The sequence below is a fragment of the Silene latifolia genome, chromosome Y (assembly GCF_048544455.1).
Source record: "Silene latifolia isolate original U9 population chromosome Y, ASM4854445v1, whole genome shotgun sequence".
Lineage (NCBI taxonomy): Eukaryota > Viridiplantae > Streptophyta > Magnoliopsida > Caryophyllales > Caryophyllaceae > Silene > Silene latifolia.
The window spans coordinates 21,876,156-21,892,488 of NC_133538.1; the positions used below are offsets into that span (position 1 = coordinate 21,876,156).

At 36.3% G+C, this 16,333-nt stretch overlaps 1 non-coding gene across 1 annotated transcript; it reads left to right on the forward strand.

The window, feature by feature from the left end:
- The first annotated feature begins 1,004 nt into the window (after window positions 1-1,004).
- Window positions 1,005-1,111, forward strand: LOC141636404 (small nucleolar RNA R71). Its single transcript, XR_012541020.1, has one exon. It is a non-coding gene; the product is annotated as a small nucleolar RNA R71 (small nucleolar RNA).
- The last annotated feature ends 15,222 nt before the right edge of the window (window positions 1,112-16,333 follow it).

The following is a 16,333-nucleotide window of genomic DNA, read 5'->3' on the forward strand; positions in this document are numbered from 1 at the left end:
CCATTATCTATATATTATCGTTGTTGATTTGATAGTAATGTGTAGCTAATTCCCTTTTGCTAAGGCTAAGGAATCCATGATTATGAAGGAAGAGTAATTGAATTATTAGGTTAATGCTTGTGTAGTCCTTGTTGTTAATCGCTGCATTTAAATGTATCTTTCTAATTGAGTCAATGCAATTAGGCATTTAAATCATAGTAAACCTTGACCTGGACCGGAAGGTTGGAAAGGGTGAGACTCGTAGCGAACATTAGGGCACCGTGGTGAGGGCGGAAGCTAAGCTATTTGTGCTTTAGGGCGAATTGAGACCGGAAGGAGATATTCACTGCCCCTTTGACCATACTTGCATTGACCTGAGACCTAAATTGCTTGACTGAATGATCATGGTGAACCGACTATCTTAGCTGCTTTTTCCTTGTCTGCTTAATCTTTATTCTCCTGCCTTTTCCTCTTTCTCATTCTCATTAGTTTAGAACAACTAGATTAAAACTCCCCAAATCGGTTACCGTGACAAACTTAGACAAAGTTGACATTTTCCCATCTCCCTGTGGAGATCGACCTGACTTCCCTAGCTATATTAGTTAGAGCATGTTGGTTATTTTGGATAGGTATACGACTGCCCTGTCACCCAATGTTCCACAAATTTCACATACTCCACTTGGGGATTGAGGATGATGCCACCATAGCATTAACATGTTGTGTTGGGTGATTTGGAAAGTTCATCAAGCTTAGCCATGGCCTTCTCAAACTTCAAATTTATGGTGTCGATATGAGCACTTATTTGAGCACCCAATTGAGTGATGGAATCTACGTCATGCTCTTCTCCTCTTGTGGCCTTTCGAGGCCTACTATATTGGGAATTATGAACCGCCGTCTCTTCGATTTTTGCCCATGTTTGATTGTCATCAACTTCGGTAAACATCCCATTGGATCCCATATTAAGAACATTGTGGGAGTCTTCATATAGGCCGTTCCAAAATTGTTGCACAAGTAACCACTCACTAAGCCCATGGTGTGGACAAGAATGACAAGTGTCCTTAAATCTCTCCCAGGCTTCATATTATGATTCCTCATCCCTTTGCCTGAACCCGGTGATTTGGGCTCTCAACATATTAGTCTTCTCCGGAGGGTATAATTTCTTGTAGAAGGCAAGTGCTAACTTCTTCCATGAATCAATACCAGGGTAGCCTTGTTTAGGCTCTTTAACCATTGCTTTGCGGTACGGATTAAAGAAAAAGGAAACAGTACCCACCAGATTTGGTCTTGAGTAACTCCGGTTTGAGAAATTGCATCATAATAGTCACAAAAAGTCTCCATATGTGAATGATGGTCTTCACTAGGCATCCCTTCAAATTGACTTCTCTCAACTAATTGTATGAATGCGGATTTGACAATGAAATTACCGGTTAAATGTGGTGGTATAGGAGTACCGTTTGGTAGGTTCTCCTCGGTTGGTACGGAATGTGATGAAATTTTTGGCATTGTAGGTTGGATTTGTGGTGGTTTTTAAATTGGGTTATCCTCTCCTTCTCTTGCAAAAGGGTTGACAAACTCAATGTTATTTGGTTGAATGTCCACAATATCACCAATACCTACAACTCTCGAAGTACCTCTAGCAACTCTTCTATTGTTGGTTAAGGTCCTTTCAATCTTGAAATCAGTAGGTAATAAAATACCTTGTGATCTCCTAGTCATGCAAAATATCAAACAACTCGAAAACAATTAGAACAACCTTGAGGAGATTAACTTCCCAAAGGTAAAGAAAGAAAGACACAACTAATAACAATTAACAAAAATCAAGTCAATTGAACACCGTCCCCGGCAACGGCGCCATTTTTGGTGTGGTGTAAAACTCGTCGTCAAAAGCTACCAACCAAAACAATATTTATAACTTCACAAACCACTCTTAGCAAAGAGGTAAGTAAAGGTCGGATCCCAACGGATGGGTATTGATGTGGGATTTTCAATTGCAAGTAGCTATGTCTAAGGGTGTCACAAATTGGGTTTGAGATGAGATGTGGTCTAAACTAATCAACAAGAAGAAAGTAAATTAATGAAAGTAAAGTAAAGCAAATAAAGGGGTTTGTAAATAATTTATTGAAAGCACTAGGGTGTCATGGGGTCATAGGGGATTCATGGGAATACATTATACCAACATGTTCTCAAATAAATGCAAGCACTTATTGTTGTGATGGGATCGAGTTAGTGTATATCTTACAATCCCTGGAGAATTTAGGTCCCGGAGCCGAGTCATCTAGACTGTACAACACCTACAAGTCGATTTAGTCTCCTCCTATTCAACTCTTATACATGGTCTAATGAGGCTCGAGTTGGTTTATGTCTTACAAGCCTCATTGAAAAGATAGGAGATGGGTAAAAAATGCAAGGATTCATAGGCTCGCATTTCATCAAACATAACATGTGCATAGGTTGAAATCACAAGAAGCACGCAAATTAGTTATGAAAACATATTAGATTAAGCATAGATTAATTCCCATGTTTGTTTTCCCTAATTCCCCATTAATCTTAGCTAAAGAACTATTCACTCATGATCAAGTTTAGCATGCTAATAAGGTTGTCAATCATACTAACAAAGGAAAACATTTTTAATAAATGATGTGATTAACAATAATTAAACAAGGGCAAAAAGGAATTATACCTATGGAGATTATCCAAATAATAAAGCAAAGAATAATAGAAGTACTTGATGATTGATGGAAGGTTGTCAATCCTCCAATAAACCCAAATGATCTTCTAATTACCCAAATAAAACTAAGAACAATTGAGAAATTAAGGAAAGATTAAGATGTGATTAATATTGAGAAATGTATTACAACTAAATTAAGAGAGGATTAAGAATTGATTAAGCTATTATTAACGGTTGATGATAATCTAGGTAGTACAATGGGGTATTTATACTAAAATTAAGTCCAAGGATTAGGGTTACTAAGGGCTTAAATAACTATTAAGACCGTAACAGAATCTTGAGGAAATGCAACTCCCGAGCCACATGCGCGGATCATGCTTGCAAGTCCCACCAGGATCCGCTCGGATCACCTGAGGCACGGGTTGTCCTAAAAGAGGATCCGCTCGTGCTGGAAGTCGGGACGCTCGGATCTTTGGTCTGGCATGCTCGGATCATGCTCAGAGACAGACGCTCGGATCATTGCTTTGATCCGCTCAGCCTGAGCTCGGGCCGCTCGGATTGTTGGACAGGTTTCTTCTCTTGTTTGGCTCCTTATCAATCCGCGGGGATTGAGTTGGGGATATAAGGATTTCGTCATCATTGCCCATTTCACTTTATTTATCTACTTAGGCCTCTAGTGTCGGTCTTCTCTTTAATGCTTGGTCATTGGATGCTATCCATTTAGCTCCATTTCACCTCATAAATGCAAGGTTTGAAATCATCTCCTACCAAGGACACAAAACCTCAAAGAATATGCAAAATGGGAAACTAAAGATAAGAAATGACCCTAATATAAGCTAGAAAGCATGGGAACGAGGATAATTCGGGGACTAAATGTGCTCAAATATGAGTCACATCAAAAACACCGTCCCCGGCAACGGCGCCATTTTGATGAGCATGTCATTAAACCATAAAACACTATTTATACCCACCTACTAGCATAGCCAGCAAGTCGGGGTCGAACCCAAAGAACGGGGGCATTCAAATTGTTCAATCTAATTGTATTTGCACTTAGGGTTATCACAATTTAAATGGGTTAAATATTCTAAACTAATGAAAGCAATAAGGTAAAATAAGCAACAAATAAAAGGATGTAAAAAAATGATAAAAGGCACTCGGATGACATGGGATCATAGGGGAATCATGGTAAGATAGCATAAATGAATCATATAGATGCAAGCAATTGTTATTGTTGGAATCAATTTAGTGTACCTCTTACAATTCTTCGGGGAAACTTAGGTCCCGGAGCCGAGTTGGTCAAGACTGTATAACACCTACAAATCGACTTGGTTTTCCCTATTCATGGTTAGATAAAATAAATGAGTCCTAAGAAGATTTAGGTCCAGGAGCCGAGTCGGTCAAGACTGTATAACACCTACAAGTCGACTTAGTCCCTTCCTATCTAACTATATGCATGGTCTACCAAGCCTTGAGTTAGTTTCTATCTTACAAGTCTTGTTGAATGGATAAGAGAATTAAGCTAGGTTGTCAATCAAGCAATTCATCAAACATGACATGTGCATAAGTTGAGAAAACAATAAATAAGCATTCATATGAACTCATTAAGCATAATTTTACCACATGATTCACTACCCTAGTCCCCCACTAATCCTAGCTACGAGACTACTCACTACTCACTACTCGTCATGATTATTATGCTAGCAATGGTGTCAAACATCACAACACAAGTGAAGATGATGATTAAGCAAGATAATAAACAAGAGATTAACAAGTAAATAAAAAGGGATTAAGAATGTTACCAACTTGGAGAGTAATGATGAACATAAATAAAGAAGAATCCTTGTGTAAAGATGAAGACTTGTCACTTAATCTTCCAATACATACCCAATATATCCAAATGTAAACAACTTGAATTGAACAAAGGAAATGGAAGAACAATAGAAGAAACTCTTTGATTAATGGTGGAGAGTTGTCAATTCCCCAATACAAACCCAAGAATTCTTCAAGTACAAAGCTAAGTCTATGATTGTTTGAGAAATAATTGAGGAAAGATTAGATTGCAATTTGTGGAATGATTAAAGACTAATCTATTCTAATCTACTCCTAATGAGAGCTTATTCTAATCTAAGGAAGCTTAATTCTCTTGATTATTACAAATGGAGTATATATAGTGGTACAACATTAGCAAGGGTAGATTAGGAAATAATATGCTTAGGTGTCGAATAGAGCCTTGCAAGTCCTTAAGGAGCCCCATGACTCCTCATTGCGAAGACAATCTTCCTGCCGAACAATCCGCTCGATCTGGGCTGAAATCGAACGTCCTGAGCTTCAACTCGAGTGGGTTGTTCTTGACTCGGGCGGGTTGAGCAGCAGATTCCCTTTTCTTGCTTTTATGCCTATGATGCTTCAATATACTCCTTATTCCTATCATCTTTGGTCATTATTCTTGCCTCCTCTTCATACTAGTCCATCCAAGATCATCAACAAGCTTTCGAATATGTGTGAGAGACGGGGATTCCGCCTCATTATCTCCTTTTCTATAAGACATATAGAATGCACTTGGAAAGCAAAATAGAAAGGATTTGACGGGTAAAATGGCCATGAAATGATATATTAGTATGCAAAATTAGGTTCAATTAGGGGAATAAATGTACGCAATTAAGAGCCACATCAGCAGCCAGGTCACCGGCAAGTGCCCTCTATGGGTTAGCCATCTGCCACAAAGCCTGATGACTAATGTTCGACACCTAAACAACCAAGAAAAACCTTTCAGCAAAAAGCAACATGCAAGGAAAAAAAAAATACAAACAAGAAGGAGAGTTCAAGATAGAAGCTCACCCTCAAAACCGTCAGCCTCCACTCCATGCCCGCGTCGGTCACCTTAGGAACCGCAGGCTCTGGCAGACGCAACTGCAGCTACTCACCACTCGGCCCCTGGAAAGTGGTATGTGCCGTGAAAGCTGGGCGCTGGGCCCTCATAAGGTCGTGAACACCCGACAATCAGAAACCATGTCGAACGTAACAAACCCTTCTACCCAAAAACAAAGAACAATAATGAGAAAGAGCTGATGGAAACATACCTCAATCGAGTACCAAGGAAGCCTCGACAAACGAAAGATGTCGTAGTCTGCCCCCCGCAATAGCAAGTCTCCACGACCGTCAAGGTTCTCCTCAACCTCGGCAGGCGTCGACTCCTAGAACAGACGCCTAGACGGGTCGACCGGCACCACGAAAGTCTCACTAAAACACTAACGAACCAAACGCTCGCCAAGGTACCAAACAGGTGTTAGAAATCTATATCTCATTACTTAACATATTCATATATGTTCTAATTAATTTAGTCATAAAATTAATTACAAATCTTATGCATGCAAACTAAAATAGATAAGTGAAGAAATCGTTTTCTCACCATATGATTTTCGGATTATAAGGGCACCAACAAGATCTCCTTCTTGTTAGTTCTTGAGCATTCCAAATAATGTATGAACAAAGATTCAAGTATAGAATCTCTCCCAAAAGCATATACCCAAGGAAAATTCATAAAAACTAATATTATTTTGATTTAGTAATAATATTAATCATACTTAAATTTGACACAAAATGTTATTTTTTCTCTTGAAATTTTGGTTCATGAGGGAGGATTTTTTGGAGATTTTAACTCTCTAATTTTACATAAGATGTAGAGAGTATTTTCTATTTTTTTACACTAGAAAATATTGTCAAATTGTGAATGAATAAATTAGAGGAAAAACCCTCTATGATGCTCTTGAAAACCGGTTGGGAGGGTGGAGCAAAGCCAATGCATGGGCTCATTTTCATCCCAAGAAAAATAGAATTCCATGGCTACAAATAGGTGTGCAATCATTTTGTTTTCCACTCAAACAATTAACACAATTTAAAACATAATACTCCCTCCATCATTTCGGTACTTATAACATAAAATGGATGGTCCATTTTATTTCGTCATTTGTCAATTGTGACATATGTGACATGTTACTAGACATATGAAATTGTAATGTATTTTTAACATGTTAAAAATCAACGTATTAATAAAAATACGTCATGTACAAAATTGACATAGTAATTCATAATTACTTGTACCAAAACGGTTTACCCATTATAAATCACAACGTCTTGTATTTATAATAAATCATTCATTCAGTTTCAATTGTTTCATAAACAATAATTTTATCTAAGTAATAAAACAATTCAATTACTTAGACCGTGTCTAATATAATCGAATTACAATAAGACACGTTAATTTTACTCACAAAATCATCCGTCAATTTTTAAGCAATTTAATTAACTCGTATCGGCATACGATTAATTAAATAATCAATTAAGAGTATTTCCCTATAGGTATGACCTAAGGGGATCAACTAATCACCACCGTCGCACGACGGTAATGTCAAACTCTAGTCAGCCAATCATTACCGATATGTGTGGACTAGTTGACTGTAAAATATTACATCCCACATGTATTCTTAAAATGAGATTTAAACATGTGATCAATGTGATCAACATTTGTGATCGCATTATTGTCGGAGGACACTAATTCCAACAATCTCCCACTTGTCCTCGACAAGTGTGCGTCACCAATTCTCTTGTCCAATTACTATCTCCCACTCAATGCAAGGTGTCTTTCAGGTCGTACTTGCAAGTGATCATATCGAGAGTGGTTTCCTAAATCTGGAGAATAACTGATTGACCGGAGTTATCTACCATAGATACCTTCCGAGCGTGGCCACGCATTTCCAGTTAATTGCTCCCCGAGTGGCCCTAAGATATTGTTTTAACCCTGACAAGGGGGTGGACAATTCCTATCGCACTTATTCCCTTCGACTAGCCACAGCCATCATAACCCAAAATATGCCCATTTGACACCATTTACGAAGGTCGTAGTAACACAAATCAAAGTTAATCTGAAACTGTGCCACCTTAGGCGAACAGTCTTTCGTCAAAAGAATCGACTCATTAGAATACTATAGTAGCTCTCGCCACGACCAGGCTATATAAACTTGCCAGAACTCTATAAGCGGTCATAAGGCCCGACAAGGCGTTCCTAACAGTCTGCCTATGTGATCAACTAGTCATCTCACATGACTCTATGGCACTTGAACTTGCCATCAATCGCATCACACTCTAGTCACTTCGAGACGTCACCTCATACAAGTGACTATGGGCGAATACTATGTTAATCCGGGTTCACTTTAACGGGGTTCAATGTTGTCTCTACAACCCGTTTGGATGTAACAAAGTATAAAAGGAGTTTTTTCAGCTTAAAAACTCGAACGACAAATGTGATTATCACATGTGAATAGTCAATACCTAATTACTATATCATATTCTATAATCTAATTTGATCTTTTATGTAGTTATTACTGTCAATCCAATTGAAATGACATGACTCATCATGTTAAGCCTATGAAAAGGCTTTGGTTAGTAGGTTTTATCAATTTCTTGTACCTAACTCAACCTTACTACATACTTGTTTTCCTTTGTAATGTATACATTTTCATTACAAAACTTTTTGAGTACGTGTCGAGATCCAATCAAGACATAGGCCCTCTAGCCTTAGAATAGCTCCCACTGTTTTCACAGTGTGCGAGACTCATCCTGCTTGCACATCTCATGATTGCAAGTGTACTCAATTTCCGTTGTAAATATTTCTCATTGTTATTTATTGCCTAGAACGATTCTAGAAAATCTATTTCTTAAATAACATAGCCACAATGGTTACTTAACCATCTTGATATGTTTTGATTATGGTTTTGTCAAAAACCATGCGTAATCGCAATTGTCAATTGTCATTTGTGTAACATCCTTACACAAAATTGCATCAAAAACACTTTGCATTACATCCTTAACGCTTCTGCAAGAACTTAAGGGTAATCTTTATGGCTCACTTGGTAAATATTACTTAAATTCGATTTGAAACAATTCATCATACTTAAAGTATATGAGGTGTTATACATCATTTCCTATTTAATTGATTCGGCAGCGGAAGCAAATGGAATCAATCAAATATGTTCAATTTGATTGAACTAGTCATGAATCTTATCAACATAAGACATCTTATTTGACGTTAATATCATGTAGATTTATCTTCATAAATCCGGATATTATAGATGTATTATAATACTCCATAAGTCTTAAATCATTCCCAATGATCAATATGTCATCCATATATAAGACTAATTAAAATTTTCGTAACTCTCACTAAACTTCATGTATAAACACAACTTCTCGACTTATCGATAAAAGTTTTATAACATGATCAAAACATTGATTCCAACTCATTGATGTCCTACTTAAGATTCTCTCTTAAGTTTCACATTATCTTAGGATTATAAGAATCTACAAAACTCAAGACATGAATTGAATACATTCCTTCTAATGGAAGAAGTGGGTTTTGGATTCACTTACTATATGTATATCATCATAATGAAACACAATCCCTAAGAAGATCCAAATAGAAGCATTTCAACTAGTGCAAAACCCTTTGCAACCAATCAAACTTTGAAATCTCTCTTTATTAGTGCAAAACCCTTTGACACTAATCAAGCCTTTTTTTTCGGATTTTCATGGCTCTAAGCCTTGCATTGAGTTGTGACTTAAACATTCTCATGTAAGTCATATGTTCATTACTTTCCAGAAGTAATCAACTTGAATCAAACAATTTCTTTGTAAGTTGCAAGCTCTTTACTTTCTAAAAGTAACACTAATTCATCATCTTCAATGAGTGATGATTTTAACCTCCTAGGTTTTGAAGAAACAACGTCTTACACAAAACGTCTCATGTAGTCAAGAAAGACCAGTTTCTTGGGACATAACATTCCTTGTGGCTCTTTGAATAATTTCTCCCACTCTGTCTTCTAGAAATAAACTTGTATTCTGGAAAGACAGCTGTACGAGCCACAAACCCGTTGTACTCGTTATTATAGTAAGGAAAGAAGAGCATTTGTTTCTTTTGAAGAACTTACAAACATGGTACCCTACCATTTCATACCTCATATGATTCGTTTTAGATTTAGTGGAAAAATAATTTAGACAAAATGATAAAATCCCCAAAAGGATCAAGTAACTCAAAGTAACTTGATTAAAGTCCAAACCATATCGAATGGAGTTTGAATTCTTTATCCAACCACACATTATCCCATAATACGTGCTAAGAGAGATTAATTTGTGATACTATATCACTTTTCCGTTGGCTTATATCAAAGTCTTCACTTTGATAATCCCATCACGGCTAAAGCGTGATTCTTTGAACTCTTTGAACTTCTTCAAAGATTTCTCTATTTACCTTATTAAGTGAACATATTAGTGTCAACTTAAATCGTTGGTAAAAGATAATGATCAACCTATTTTGGATCAATGATTTACAACCTCGATCTCCTTTTCAACCAAAAGGCACGAGACATCTTGCTTTGAATACAAGATACGCATATACCATAAGATTAACAATCTAATGGTTTCAATAGTACTAAATAACTCTTTGCGTTCATCATTCCAGAATCTAAGGTTCACTCTTGGGTTACCAATTTGAGTGTTGCATCATCCACATGATATATCATTTTAGTTTGGTTTAGAATATAATCACCTTGATAATGGGCTAGCGATACATCAAATCGTGGTGTATAGGGTCACAAAAGTGAAACCTCTTTTGTATCTTAACAAGTTTATATTCTTATTTAGAGTTTATGCACTTAATAGTCATAATTAAGTACAGCTATAAACCCAAAACTAGATTGATTACACAATGACTCCATCTCTCAACATCATTGTTGCTAGTCGTCATATTCTAATCATCCTATGTATCAAGTCCAATGATGAAAACCTCCACTGGTTTCTAATATAGACGAAGTAGTACTAGCAAAACTTATGTTAATCGAATAAACATTTAAAGAAGAAGGTCTCATTAGATGTCCCACAACTAACTTGCTGATCCTTCAATAATTTGGTGTAGTTTCCTTTCTAGTGTCCAACATTTAAGACAATGAAAACTTTATCGGTCGGGATTGATAGGTTTAGTGTCGTTATTCTCAATAACTTTACTTTTAACATTACCTTGTATCAATTCCATTATAATCTTTTCTTCTTTAACCTTGTCCTTTTGTTAACGGTTTAAGAGAATGCTCCCACTCATTTCAATGAGTCTTTGCTTAGAGAAGCAAAATTGAATTTTATGAAGACTACTCTTCATTCGTTTGTTTAGTCTTAAAACTTTCATTGAAGTGGTTGCGGTATTTTGGTCTATTACGATTTCCAACAAATTTAGTCACCAAAATGATGTAACGTTTCAAAGTACTTAACTCAATTAAGCATATGAGAACCAATTTATTGTAAGTAGATATGTTAGTCAAGAATCAAAAACCTGTTTGATAATGAATAACTTTTATTTATACTCTTCACAAGAGATCCTTCTAATGGATAATTCGAGGTTTTTAGAAGAAAATTCAAATTTTGTCTTTTGTTACGATGTTTTAATGGAGTTTTGAATAGAAAATCGAAATGATATCGTATATGAATTGCGGTAAAGAAATAGAACAATATGATAACGGAATAGTGGAAAACTTAACATTTATCGTTTTATTAATACTTGTAAATAACAAGTAAAACATTTACATAGTGACCTCTACCCAACTATGATAAATGATTCCAAGATCCAAATTCTTATTAACTTGGGGCACGGTGTGCCGAAATACCCTTTATTAATATAACTCGGTGGATTAACTCTCTAATCGATTCTACTTTTAGAACTCTTGGTCGATAAAATTACATTAATATTTATCTTTAGCCCGAAACACATCCGGAAATCGTCGTGAATACTTTCGTTGAGTTCAACCCAAATTTCGAATAAATGTGTCCATGATCCAAACTCATATCAACTTAGGGCACGGTGTGCCGAAATACCCTTCATTAACATAAATTCGGTGGATAGACATTTATCACCCACTTCCCCTACGTAACAAGGTTTGTACCCCGGTGTGGCCGAGTGCACTCCCTCATGAAATAGGTTTTCATGGTTTCTACTTTTTGGTAAGGCTAAGTCTCAGTTGTTTATTTAACGAGAGATCATGTCAATTTATTATCTATCACGTTTTAAGTGAACTAAAGCGGTAAACTACGATAATTGTAATTGACACGGTCGATATACTCGACTAAAATGACAATGCATGTTTTTTAGTTACGGCGATTTAGCGATGCATGCAACATATAAAATAAAATGCAAAGCATAAATAAAATCCTATTATAGCCTTCCAAAAATAGTAAATCTAATAAACTATTACAAATTCGGAAACCAACTACATTGGTCCCTTGAACTTCGGTTTTGGCACGCATCTCGAGGTAACACCGTCTTTAATGGATCGCCCTCTTGAGTGGCTCCGTCTTTAAGGATCTCCGGAATAAATAAATTACATAACAAATTACATATTTTCCTATTATACATTTGTAATTAAAATAAAATAAATCTATTAAATTACAAAACGGTGATACGAGATCACAATAAATTACAACCGAATAGATATTCCCATACATTTCGGGTAATACCAATTAAAAACTAAGGCCATACTAAGTAAAATTACATAATTCAAAAATTACATAAAATAAAACTATGACAATCATAAATAAAATGCAGCATTATAATATGTATGAACATGCTGAATTTTATGCTAAATCGCCTTTAAGGAGCCAATATCATATATTAAACGGTTTTTACGGATTTGCGTGATTCAACCTTTTAAAATCACAATAAATTACATAAAATCATATTTATGCACAAGTTAATTACCCTAGCCAACGTAGGACTCAAAATTAGTCTCCACTAACATATTGACAATAAATAACTTATACTTCTTAAAATTGTTCATTAGTGACTTAAAATTACAATAAAATGTCATAAACTCCAAATAAATCATAAAAATTTCAAATAAATTTGAAATTTGAAATTTAAACTCATGAACATTCTGGAAAAATACCATGACACTCATAATGTTCAAAAAATTAGGTTAAAAATTTCGAAATTTATCGAGAAAAACAATGTTGCGGTTTATCGAATTTATCAAATATAATCATAAAAATATGAGAAAAATATATTAATTAATTTTCACTTTTAGATCTGAAACATATGATAAAATGCAACATGTGACATTTTTCCTTAGTCATGAAGTATGTTCTAGCAATTATTCACTAATTAAAGTCACTATTTATGTTATTTTTCATCAAAAAATTCATAAATCATGCATAAAGACTTCAGTATAGCCTATTATTTTATACACATCTTGTAAAATTGCATGTGACAACATAATAAATATCAATGACCAGATTCAAAATTTATCTCATATTAACCTATTTTTCCATTTAAATTCGATTTTATCATGAAAAAACCATATTTCGAGCATAAGAACTCCAAAAATTATGAAAATTTACAGGTCATCTAAATTTAGTATATGTGAAAACATATCTAAAAACCACTGAAAAAATTATATTTTAGCTAATTTTCGTCCAAAATTGACAATTTTATCACAAAAATCACATTTTAATGCCAATAATATATAAAATGAACAATAAAAACCCATAAATTAACCAAAATATCCTAAATACATTTTAGGACCTGAAACTTTAACATGGATAATTAATTTCATGATATATCAAAATAAACACAAATTTATAAGTTTTATTTGTTAATCGTATAACTCGGAAAAACTATAACCGATTTGCATGCAAACAACCTAAGGCTCTGATACCACATGTTAGAAATCTATATCTCATTACTTAACATATTCATATATGTTCTAATTAATTTAGTCATAAAATTAATTACAAATCTTATGCATGCAAACTAAAATAGATAAGTGAAGAAATCGTTTTCTCACCATATGATTTTCGGATTATAAGGGCACCAACAAGATCTCCTTCTTGTTAGTTCTTGAGCATTCCAAATAATGGATTAACGAAGATTCAAGTATAGAATTTCTCCCAAAAGCATATACCCAAGGAAAACTCATAAAAGCTAATATTATTTTGATCTAGTAATAATATTAATCATACTTAAATTTGACACAAAATGTTATTTTTGCTCTTGAAATTTCGGTTCAAGAGGGAGGATTTTTTGGAGATTTTAATTCTCTAATTTTACATAAGATGTAGAGAGTATTTTCTATTTTCTTACACTAGAAAATATTGTCAAATTGTGAATGAATAAAATTAGAGGAAAAACCCTCTATGATGCTCTTGAAACCGGTTGGGAGGGTGGAGAAGAGCCAATGCATGGGCTCATTTTCTTCCCAGGCAAAATAGACTTCCATGGCTACAAATAGGCGTGCAATCATTTTGTTTTCCACTCAAACAATTAACACAATTTAAAACATAATACTCCCTCCACCATTTCGGTACTTATAACATAAAATGGATGGTCCATTTTATTTTGTCATTTGTCAATTGTGACATATGTGACATGTTACTAGACATGTGAAATTGTAATGTATTTTTAATATGTTAAAAATCAACGTATTAATAAAAATATGTCATGTACAAAATCGACTTAGTAATTCATAATTACCTGTACCAAAACGGTTTACCCATTATAAATCACAACGTCTTATATTTATAATAAATCATTCATCCAGTTTCAATTGTTTCGTAAACAATAATTTTATCTAAGTAATAAAACAATTCAATTACTTAGACCGTATCTAATATAATCGAATTACAATAAGACACGTTAATTTTGCTCACAAAATCATACGTCAATTTTTAAGCAATTTAATTAACTCGTATCGGCATACGATTAATTAAATAATCAATTAAGAGTATATCCCTATAGGTATGACCTAAGGGGATCAACTGATCACCACCGTCGCACGACAGTAATGTCAAACTCTTGTCAGCCAATCATTACCGATATGTGTGGACTAGTTGACTGTAAAATATTACATCCCACATGTATTCTTAAAATGAGATTTAAACATGTGATCAATGTGATCAACAGTTGTGATCGCATTATTGTCGGAGGACACTTATTCCAACAACAGGGTCGATCTCCGTCTCTAGGTATAAGCGCTGGCAACTATGGGGCCGCAAACGCTCTATGACAAAAGCGGGCACATCCGTGTAGTGCTCCCAGGGCCACCTAACAAGCTGTATCCACGAATAAACTAGTCAACTAATAGCGTTCACCTGACGCATGTAGTCCACGTAAGTCGACATGGCAGTCTTCTTTCGAGCCACTGTCCAACCCTTCATGGCTGGGTAAACTAAAGGCACATCACCCACTATCTTCGGACGCAAGGAGGGCAAGTAAGAAAACAACCAAGCCTGCTCCACAAAAAACGCAGCAACGACAAAACAATCATTTCTACAAAAACATCGAAACACAGCACAAATTACACAAATAAAAAAAACAACCAAGAAAAACGCTCGTACCTCCAAAATGAGGTCGGGACCAATAAAAGCGGGAGAACTCCATCCTCTATCATCTCCGGGCGGACGGCGGCATGCAAGTAGCAGGTAAAGCAGGCCAGTGCCAGCGTCACCCAGTCATACTGACCTAGAGCGTCCAAGTCAGCAAGCAAAGGAAGCACCTTGGTCGAAAAGCGCTCGCCCTTGTCACCAAAGTATGTGGTACCCAAGAAGTACCACAACCACAACTGCGCCTCCTGCGCGTCAACCTGAGCCTCTACCTTCGGGCTCGCGAATGGATCCGGAACAAAGCCAGTCACCCTCACCTTGAAGTGGTCCCTCACGTAAGAGTTCACCATCAATGAAGGAGTGATATCGGTCAGCGGAGATAGAACATTGCCGATCAAGCCCATGATCACAGCTGAAGACACTCTCTCCGGCGTCTCCGGAAACTGAACCTGCGTCTCGTCATAGGGAAGGCCAAAAAACATGGCGAAATCCTTTAAGGTGATGCCGATCTCTCCGAACTACATGTGGAACGACGACGTCGTGTCCTAGTAGCAGTCCAACATGGCACAGATCAAACACAGGTTCAACCTAATCAAAGCCCCGTGAATCTCGCGCCAAGTAGCAACCAGTGGGCCCATGGCAAACCTCTCTGTCAATGCCCTCAAACTTAGCCGTAAGACGTCATTGAAACCCATGCAAGGCGAGAAGCCTAAGAACGTCCTCAAGGTAGCAATCTCCTGAAATTGGGAATCAAACAAAGTCAGAACACCTTTCAGGTTTGAAATAGCTAAAATGACAAAGCTCAGCAAAAGAGCAAACTCATCAAGCCCTCGTGTGCATGGTAGGAGATGTGAGTATCGAGCCGCAACAAAAACTGGCTGCCGTCAAAACCCTCAACCCAAGCAGGCGCCGCCCGCAAGTTCAGCTCCCTCGGAGCCTGAACCCGCCTAGCCTCTTAGCCATGGACAAAGGCGTTGTCCTCCTTCGTCTCCACTCTTCCCTTTTTCGCACTGTGAGACTGCACGGGATGACGAGGACCCCTCTTTAAAACCCGCACAAGTCTCTCGAGCTGCTGCCTAAAGACCCGATGTAATACTTCGATTTTCTATGTTTTTGGGTACTCTATCGAGTGGGGCTTACACTATCGAGTAAGTATGTTTTCTTTACGAAACAGTATTCTGCTGAAGGGTACTCGATCGAGTAAGTTGGGGACTCGATCAAGTAAGGGTCACTCGATCGAGTAAGTTACTTACTCGATCGAGCAAGTCGTGTTTT